Consider the following 10,339-nt stretch of genomic DNA (forward strand, 5'->3'; position numbering starts at 1 on the left):
CCCTTCCCTCAGAGACTGCCAGAAAGCTCAGAGGAGTAAATATGGGGGCAGGGGGACAGTGCTAAAAAGCTTTTCCTTGAAGCAAAAGTCACATTCCTTTAACACTGTGCCAGGAGAACACAATGCTTCCTCTCCTTGCGGGGCTTCTAGTCCCGTCGGGGGAAACATTACACAGTGTAGAGTACAAAGGGCTGTGAGCAAGAGGGCTAGGCTAGTCTCCAGCAGAGAGCAGCAGTGTGGCCTCATTCCAGTTGAGGTGTCAGGGAAGCCCTTTCCAAAGGGATGTTTTAGCTGAGACCCTAAGGATGAGTTGGCTTGAGCTGGGCAAAGAACAGGAGTAAATCCTGAGACCTGCAGCCTCACTGTCACTGGAATGTCAGAAAGGCAGCACCTCAGGCTGGACCCTGGTCCTCTGAGTTAACCTTCATATAAGAAGATCCCTGCAGATTCACACACCCGTTGAAGTTTGAGAAACACCAGGAGTAAATTCCAGAGCCAGGACCAGCACTGCAAAGGCCCTGAGGCAGAAGTCAAAATGTATCATCTTCTGAAATACAGTCAGGAAACCATGTTGGCCGGGTGCGGTGGCTCACGGCTGTAATCCTAGCACTCTGGGAGGCCAAGGCAGGAGGATCGCTTTAGCTCGGGAGTTTGAGACCAGCCTGAGCAAGAACGAGATCCCCTTTCTACTAAAAAATAGAAAAAATTAGCTGGCCGGGGTGAGAAGCACCTTTAGTCCCAGCCACTTGGGAGGCTGAGGCAGGAGGATCATTTGAGCCTGGGAGTTTGAGGTTGCTGTGAGCTAGGCTGACGCCACAGCACTCTAGCCCAGGCAACTGAGTGAGACTGTCTCAAAAAAAAAAAAAAAAAAAAACCGTGTTGCCTGAGAAGTGCATATTCCTCTATATATTGACTGCAAAAGGCAGGACCCTTGTGAAGGAATCTATGCCAGACCAGGCAGGGAGCTTTAGATCTGTAGAGGAGACAAGTATGTCAATTACAGTCCAGTGCAATCAGGGCCACAATGAAGGTGTGTACAGGGGCTCAGAGAGAGGGTACTGTCTCCAGCAGGGAGGCTGACTCAAGCTGGGAAGAGGAGAAGTAAACGAACTTCCCAAGTTGGGAGCACAATGGGGGCAAAGGGACAGGCATCAAGCTGCAAGGTGAACATGGAGGGGCATGGACACGGCACTGAGTGGGGTGGAGGCGAAGAGGTAGGGCGGGTGAGGGGGGCCTGCGGTTGAGTCAGAAACTTGACTTTACAAGTAAGCAGGGTGGTGACATCAGTTTGAGATTCGACAATGAGAGGAACAGTCAGCATTTATTGGACACTTAGCAAAAGCCAGGCCCTGTGCTAAGCAGCTCACCAGATTGTCTCATTTAAGTGATCCGAGAGGTAGGTTCTATTGTGTTCACTTCACAGCTGAGGAAGGGAGGGGGGTGGGGCCGACCAGCCCCGGGGTGGGTCTGGCAGATGGAGAGCTGGACTGACTCTGGTGCTGCTGCATCTCGCTTGTGGGAAACCCAGTCTGCTAGCCAGGGAGCAGCGGGCGGGCAGCGTTTGGCGTAAGAAATGGGTGCTCTCGGGGCTGGGGGCGGGGGGAGGCGCAGGAGCTCCAGGACTCCGAGGCTGATCAGATGTTGAGGGGAGGGTGGTGAGTGGACCTGAGAAGGCTGATAGGTGTTGTCAGCGTGTGATGCAAAGTTTCATTCCAGGAGTTCACTCATCTCACTGTCTCCGTCTCCATTATTTCCGAATGGAGGATTTTTTGTTATTTAATTGTGAAACTTTCAAGCATGCACAAAAGAGAACAGTGTTAACCAACACCCTTTACTCATCAACCACCTAAACAATTGTCAACATTTTGCTGCATTTTCTTTATCTGTTCCTTCTTTTTTCTTTAATGACGTATCCAAGATATGTTTCACCCCTGCATACTTGAGAGTGCATTTTCTTACAGAGCCACGGTGCCTTAGCTACCAAGATAGATTATTCATCTAGTACCCAGTCCATAATCACATTTCTCCAATTGTCCCAAAAGGTCTGTTTACAATTGGTCGATGCCTACACTTCTGCCTCTGTCCCTTAAGTCTCCGTCCAGAGCATCCCCGACCTATTCTCTTTCCCCTACTGTAACTCATTGAAGACAGTGACAGATGTCCTGTTGTTCTGTGTGAGTTTGAGAAACATTACAGTGTCACTGTCCACTTGCAATATAGGAAGTATATAAACCTGGAGAGATCTGAGCATAGAAAACAATACCAGATCTTAGACTACTGATATTAATAGCCGCCATCGATTGCCTACTAAGTGTTAGAGACTCAGCATATATTATTAATTAAAGCCTTAATCCAGGCTGTTTCTACTGTTTTTTTTTTTTTTTTTTGAGACAGAGTCTCACTCTGTTGCCCGGCTAGAGTGAGTGCCGTGGCGTCAGCCTAGCTCCCAGCAACCTCAGACTCCTGGGCTTAAGCGATCCTCCTGCCTCAGCCTCCCGAGTAGCTGGGACTACAGACATGCGCCACCATGCCCGGTTAATTTTTTTTTTCTATATATATTTTTAGTTGTCCAGATAATTTCTTTCTATTTTTAGTAGAGATGGGGTCTCGCTCAGGCTGGTCTCGAACTCCTGACCTCGAGCGATCCACCCGCCTCAGCCTCCCAGAGGGCTAGGATTACAGGCGTGAGCCACCGCACCAGGCCTGTTTCTACTGTTTATAGCTGTGTGGCTTTGGGTGAGTTACCTAACCCCTATCTGAGTTTATTTTCCCATCTGTAAGATGAAGATAAAGCTTCTTGGCAGGGTATTTGTGAGGATTAAATGAGATAACGCGTGGGGGGCTTACAGCACTTCCTGGCATGTGTTAATCACAGGGGTAGAGGTGAGAGCAGCTGAGGCCAGGCTTGGAGCATTGGTTAAAGCACAGTTGCTCTTCTGAATGGGTTTCTTCTGCCCCAGTATGTGCTGAGTGAATGTGATTCCCAGAGAATGAAAGGAAATTGGTGCATAAGGCATCAGGCACCAACTCGAAGGTCTGCAGAGCCCTGAAATGCTCCCTCTGAAGGCCTTTTTCTTTGTGTCACAACTGCTCATCTCTTTGTCTCTCCTGCCTGTTGTAATGGGCAGTGGGCCACTGACGCAGCATTGTGTAGACACAAGGTAGCTCCCAAGCGGAGGGCATGGGGCTGTGTGTATAAAATGCAGATTCCTGGGTGCTGGACCTGGCCTACCGATTCAGCCAGCAGGGTTGGAGCCTGGCGTCTGTCTTCAGAAGCTCCCAAATTCCATCACATTTTCCCACTGTAATGCAGGCAGGATGGGTCTGGTCACTTCCATGACGTAGAAAAGGAAGTGGAGGTCAGAGGAGGTAGATGGTTTCCCCCAAAGCTGCAGGGCTGGTATGTGGGGCCAGAGCTGGAACTCGGAACCAGTGTTCGTCCATAGCACCAGCATCTCCCAAAATGTGTTGGGAACACTTCTGAAGGAGGATAAGAAGTGCTCCATTAATGCAGAATTCTGTGAGTTATTTGGCTGGGAAATAGTAGAGCTAACAAAATACTTCCGTGGGGCTCTTTGTTGAAGCTCTCAGAGCCTGTAGCATCAGCAGGCAGGGGACTCTCTGGGAGATGAGAGAACCTTTACCTGGTTTCTTTGACTGCAAACCTCCAAATCCATGAGCTCTGCAGTGACCGGCTCTCCTAATGCTAAGGGTTTTATGAGAGCACAGCTGCCCTTGGCCACTTCCCCAGGCCCTGAGAAAATACTGATGCCCCCACCCCCTGCAGTGTAGACCAGGAAGGGCTCCAGGAGCCCCAAGGACAAAGCTGACCCCCAAACCCGTCTCAGTGTACAACTTCAAATAGCAATAATGTGTGAAACTTACACTTTTCTGAAGATCCTATCAGCTGGGGCAAAGGGCTTATACCTTGAGAAGACATGGTTACTATAATTTTTTGATTCCCATTATAATGAATCAAAGAGATATTAGGTTGGTACAAAAGTAATTGTGGTTTCAGACTGAACTTTAAATCATAACTAGACTCAAACACATCTTTTTTAATCAAAATAGGAACCATTACAATCAACACATTTTTGCCAATGAGAAATAAGTGTGTTTATTCCTATAGTGTAAAAATCCATGCTTCAGGATTCCGCAAACTCTTGGAAAGCATTTTCTGCATCCTGCTGGTTGTGGAAGGCTTTTCCCTGCAAAAAGTTGTCGAGAGGCTTGAAGTAGTCAGTTGGCGAAAGGTCAGGTGAATATGGTGGATGAGGCAAAACTTCGTAGCCCAATTCGTTTAACTTTTGAAGCATTGGTTGTGTGACATGGGTCAGGCGTTGTGGAGAATTGGGCCCTCTCTGTTGACCAACGCTGGCTGCAGGTGTTGCAGCTTTTGGTGCATCTCATCGATTTGCTGAGCATACTTCTCAGATGTGATGGTTTCTCTGGGATTCAGAAAGCTGTAGTGGAGCAGACTGGCAGCAGATCACCAAACGGTGACCATGACCTTTTTTTGGTGCAAATTCGGCTTTGGGAAGTGCTTTGGAGGTTCTTCTCGGTCCAACCACTGAATGGGTTGTTGCCGGTTGTATAAAATCCACTTTTCGTTGCATGTCACAATCCAATCGAGAAATGGTTTGTTGTTGCTTACAATAAGAGAAGATGACACTTCAAAACGACGATTTTTTTGATTTTCGGTCAGCTCATGAGTCCCCACTTATCGAGCTTTTTCATCTTTCCAATTTGCTTCAAATGCCGAATGACCATAGAATGGTCGACATTGAGTTCTTTGATACCTTCTCCTGTAGTTGTAAGAGGATCAGCTTCGATGATTGCTCTCAATTGGTCGTCGTCAACTTCCGATGGCCGGCCACTGCGTTCCTCTTTTTCAAGGCTCCCATCTCCTTTGCAAAACTTCTTGACTCACCCCTGCACTGTACGTTCGTTAGCAGTTCCTGGGCCAAATGCGTTATCCATGTTGCTAGTTGTCTCCGCTGCTTTATGACCCATTTTGAACTCAAATAAGAAAATTGCTTGAATTTGCTTTTTGTCTAACATCATTTGCATAGTCTAAAATAAATACAAAATAAACAGCAAGTAATTAAGTCACTAGCAAAAAAACATAAAGCAAGAAATGTGCATTAAAATGATGTAGAACATAACCACATTTATTTAAGAATGTATTCCAGTATCAAAAGGCAAATTTCAACGATGCTAAAACCGCAATTACTTTTTCACCAACCTGATAGTTATTTGCCACAGGACATTTTGGTCCGCGATGGACTGCATATACAGTGGTCCCCTGAGCTCCACACCACAACCCCCCACCCACAGCACCCCACCGCCACCCCCCACCCCCGAGTCCATGGAAAAATTGTCTTCCATGAAACTCATCCCTGGTGCCAAAAGGATTGGGGACCGCTGGTCTCCAGTAATGTCCTAGGCCTTCACACATTCACTTCCCACTCAGGGACTCACCCACAGCAACTTCCAGTCCTGCAGCTCCGTTCACGGTAAGTGCCCTATACAAGTGTACTGTTTTATCCTTTATACCATATTTTTACCTTTTTTATGTTTAGATATGTTCAGACACACAAATACCTTAGCCGCGGTGTTACAGTTGCCTGCAGTATTCAGTACGGTGACGGGCTGTGCAGGTTTGTAGCGTCGGAGCAACAGGCTGTAACCACAGAGCCCAGGTGTGGAGAACGCTGTACCATCTGGGTTTGTGCAAGTGCAGTCTGTGATGTTCATGCAACAACAAAGTTGCCTCACGATGCATTTCTCAGAAGATATCCCTGTTATTAAGTGACATATGACTGTATTTGAAATCCATTCTGTGGGATCTGGGGTAAAGCATCCCTCCTTGAAGTCTTGTGGGGGGCTTGGGAAGCAACAGTAAGAGGCAGGACTCAGAGGCCACCCAGGCTGAGCACAGAGTGACTGAATGGATGGAGAACTCTAGATCCTTGGGGAGACCAGGCTCGAGGGGCCAGGCAGGGACAGTGCCCTCCTGCCTACCCAGAGTCTCCCCTCAGCTTCACAACCCATTCTGCACTCTCTCTCTTTCCAGTCGGCTCCGCATGAGACACAGCGAGCGCAGCTCTGGCTGGTGCTCCCGTCTTAGATTACAGAGATACTGTGGAAGAGAGAGGAGGACAAAGGACCACTTGTTAATACGTAAAGACTGAGAGGCGGTCTTTTAGAAAGCAGTGGCTGTGGCTTGGAGACAGAGTCACGCAGGAAAGGAGCCCTTCTGTCTATTCTTTCTGGATTTTCTCGTATGTGAAATGTAGAAAGAAAGTGTGGGCTCAGATCAGATTGAATTGAAAACTGTGAGGCCTTTGAATCCTCCCTCTCCCCGCCTGCTGCAAAAGTGTCCTACTCGGAAATCACAGATACTTGGGGATGGCTGGAGACTTTAGAGCCCTTCAAGGTCAGAGGTTGAAAACTGCAGTGTTCAAGGGACCTGGCAGGTAAGGTAAGTGCAGGTAGGAGCAATAGGGAGTGGTGGTGACCAGGGCACAGTTGAGGTCCCATGTCCCACCTGAAGGCGGCGCTGCTGCTTGGCCCCAGGCACTTGTTGCCTATAGGAATCTGGGCCTGCTGTCACTATTCTGGGTTTTCAAGAAAAGCCAGGCATTTTTTATGTGAAATCCTCCAATTTTGAAATGTCAGATGTAATTCTAATTGTTTTATCAGTACTATATGGGCCCCAAAAAACAGGCATTTAAGGGCTCGGTTCAGTTAGAAACTTCTGGCCTAAGTCAAACCCCCACTTTTTTTCTCGATAATTTTATAACCGCAAGAAACCAGCACAGAGGATGCTCCAGTATAATAAAGGCTTAAAAACATAGGAGTTCAATTAGAAAAGCTGAAAATTTCCTTCTGGGCTGGCATTTAGGCTATAGGTCAGGGTGGTTTGGATGGATTATTGAGTGCACGACATGGTCCATGCTAACGGCATGTGAATACAAGAATGGCCCCTTGGCCGGGCGGAAGTTCTCTACTTCATGGGTCACCTCAACACAGTGCCCAGTGGAACTGTCCTGGTCAAAATCCTTCCCATTGTCAGACCTCTCAGGAACATACTCCACAGAGACCTGCTACACCGCAGCCTTGGTGACTGGTTTTTTTTGTTTGTTTTTTTTTTTTGAGACAGAGGCTTGCTCTGCCGCCCAGGCTGGAGTGTAGTGGTGTCATCACACCTCACTGCAGCACTGAACTCCAGGGCTCAAGTGATCCTCCTGCCTTGGCCTCCCAAAGTGCTAGGATTACAGGCGTGAACCACCACACCCAGTGGTGACCACTTTTCTGTCACTGGCTTTTGGTCACCCCGAGACTAATTTGGGTCATGGAAACAGCATTAGTTCCCTGGGGGCGGGGCCACTGGGCTCAAGCCCACCTGAGTCTGCTGCTCCTTCCAAAGCCCTGACACACGGGACTCCCTCCTTTGTGGGAACCGAGGCCTGGGAAAGAGACAGGCTTGCCCGAAGCCGCGGGCGGAGCTGGCCAGGGTGGAAGCCCGTCAGGTATGTTCCAGGGCAGTGCCCTGAGACTCCGAGGCTCCTTCCTGTTGCTGAATTAGCACAGGGGATGGACTCTGCTCGTCTCCTTTGCTGCCACCAGCCCAGGTGCCCGATGCTGTGACTTCGTGGCTGCCGGGCTCCCAGCCCCCCCTCCCTCGTGGCCCTGCAATGGTCACTCTGGTCACAGGCCAAAGTTTTTCTACCTCCCTCTTGGCTCCTGCTTCCCGGCTCCCCTTCTCTGGGTGTGGAGACCAAAGGAGCAGAGAGGGGGCCTTTCACAGCACACTTGTCACACGGGAGGTCAGACACGGTGGGCCTGGCTCTCCAGAGAGGCTGTTTAGGCAGCTTCCCGAGGGAGGCACCATCCCGACCCACGGCCAGGCTGGAGGTGAGGGGAATGTCCCTGGAGCCTCTCAAGAGGGACCACAGGTGCCAGCTGGCCCTGTGAGGCTGTGTTTGTAAGGGAGACGTGTGGGGGCAAAGCAGGGGCTCCCGATGAGCAGGAGGATGAGATCTGCGAGGGGAAGACCGGGAAGCCGAGGCCGTGAAGAGAAGGTGGGGTGAGGCCCGGCCACGTCCGTTCAAATTCCAGAGAAGCCTGAGGAGGGATATTTTTTATAGGTTTTAAATTCTCTGTGAGTTAGGAAGTGCTGCCTGGGATGAAGTCAGTGTATTCTGTATTCAGGGGAACACCAGAAAGTCACCTTGAAATCATTGAAATTGCCCCACCAGAAGGCAGGTGGCAGCCCCGGGATGGGACAGTGGGGAGGGGATGTGAGCAGACCCTTCACGTTTTGAGAGATTAAAAGAAAAGCTGCCAACCCACCTGCCAATATCCTCGGGGAGGAAGGGGTCTCGGGCTTCTGCGTCCCTTGGGTGCTGGTGCCAGACCCAGGGCTCCAGGCCAGGCCTGGGGTGTCACTTACGTGAACTGGAGGCACTGAGAGCTACACTCTCTGGGGCCTAAGCAGGAGCATCTGAGCGTCCCCACCCTCCCTGCGCAGACCACTCTAGCCACGCAGTGATCAGGAAGCCACCACAAAAAGCAAATCAAGCAGGGACCAGCAGCAGCGCAGGTCTGACTGAGCAGGACAGAGTTTCAGCACCGTCCCTGGGAAGCCGTGGCTGCAGTGGGCCACTCAGACCCCAGGGCTCTCGCCAGCAGGGTGCGGAGGTCAGAGGGACCCCCACCTCCCCCACAGGACTGTGGAAGCCCTGGGGTGTCCTTTTATTTCATTTTATTTTTTATTGCTATTTAGTTTTATTTTTGATATTCACAGGCTAGGAGGGTCTCAAGCAGGGACATGCCTGATTTCTAGCGAACTCTTCAGATGGATGTTCAAGTGAGTCTCAAGGAAAAGCCGTGACTTCCTTGGACCCCAACTTTTGGTATTTATACAATTTTAAGTGTCATTTCCCCAAGGTCCTTTGTTTGTGTTTTGGTCTTCCGCCTATTTCCCTATGATCCAGGGCAGAAAAATATGAGGAGGCGAGAGCAGCTCAGACAGGGGAGGGGTCAAACCTGTGCCACCCCGGTACTCTAAGGTCCTGCGGGTGAGACCACCTTTCCACTGGCGCCCCAGGAGCCTCACCCTGGCACAGCCCCAGGAAAGCCCAGGTTTGGGACTTTGAAAAACCAGGGGGGGATTTGGGAAACCAGCCAGATGCCATAGGAACCTGGGGGAGTGTGCGGTGGCCATCACAGCCCCTGTTTCCATATCGGGACAAAGGATCCTCTCAGATTGGGAGGGCGCAGATCTGGCAAAAATAGGACCCACCGCAGGGGCATCTGTAACAAAGGCAGAGGGAGGATTGGGAAGGTTGAGAGAATGCCGCCAGGCTGGGAATGCACACAGACAGTGGGGTGGGGAGAACCTCATGATACACTTTGAGAGTGTTTCAGGAGGAGCTTTGATGATAAAATCAGGGAAAACTCCCTTTCCCTTGCCCTAAATTAATTAACAGGTTGCAATTTTAAGACAGAATAGTCAGAAAGGTTTTCAACAAACGTATCTGCGTTCAAGGAACAGCCAAACTGTTAGTTGAAAGCATTTTCAAAAAGTCAAGAATCATTCAAGTGTGAGGAAGTGTATGTCACTACCCTTCCCCTGGGTACCTCTAGTTTGTCAATATCTTTTTAAAATGTGGGGCTCCAAACTGACCCCTGGGCTCTGGGCAGCCCCCCCCCCCACAGCAGAACTCAGGGGGACACTTGCAGCCTTCTGTGTAATTACACAAGTATTTGCAGTTTTTTACTTTGTGGGATTCTCTTATCTGGTACCTGCTCACATTTTTTTGTTTTTGTTTTTAATTGAAAAGTGAAACTTCAGCTCTGATCATTTGTGTCTGTTATCTTGTCAGTTTGTATCAGCCAGGGAAAATGATTCTGAACCTTGAGAACTAACATTCTTACAGGATTTTTTAAAAAAATGTGCCAGTAAACTATGTAGCTTCTCATTTAATCTTCCCAGCACCCTACAGGGTAAATACTCTGATTGTGCCCATTGTACAGATGGAGGACCAGGCTCAAGCAAGGTATGCGACTTGACCAAAGACACATAGCTAGGAGGTGGTAAAAACCAGGACTCAAGCCCAGATGCTGTGACTTCAGCCCATGCTGTGAATCTCTAGTGCTTTTCTGATTCTCTATTGTGTCATCAATAAATTTGATTAGTCACCTTAGACGTCTTCATTCATATGGGTGACAAAAACAAGTGAGACAGGGTCTGGCCAAGGAACAGCTCTGTGCCACAGCCCCAGACAGCTCCTCTCTCAGGATGGCACCGAACTCCATCAGCTGCCTCTGA

This window comes from Lemur catta, chromosome 11, assembly GCF_020740605.2.
Source record: "Lemur catta isolate mLemCat1 chromosome 11, mLemCat1.pri, whole genome shotgun sequence".
NCBI classification, from domain to species: Eukaryota; Metazoa; Chordata; class Mammalia; order Primates; family Lemuridae; genus Lemur; species Lemur catta.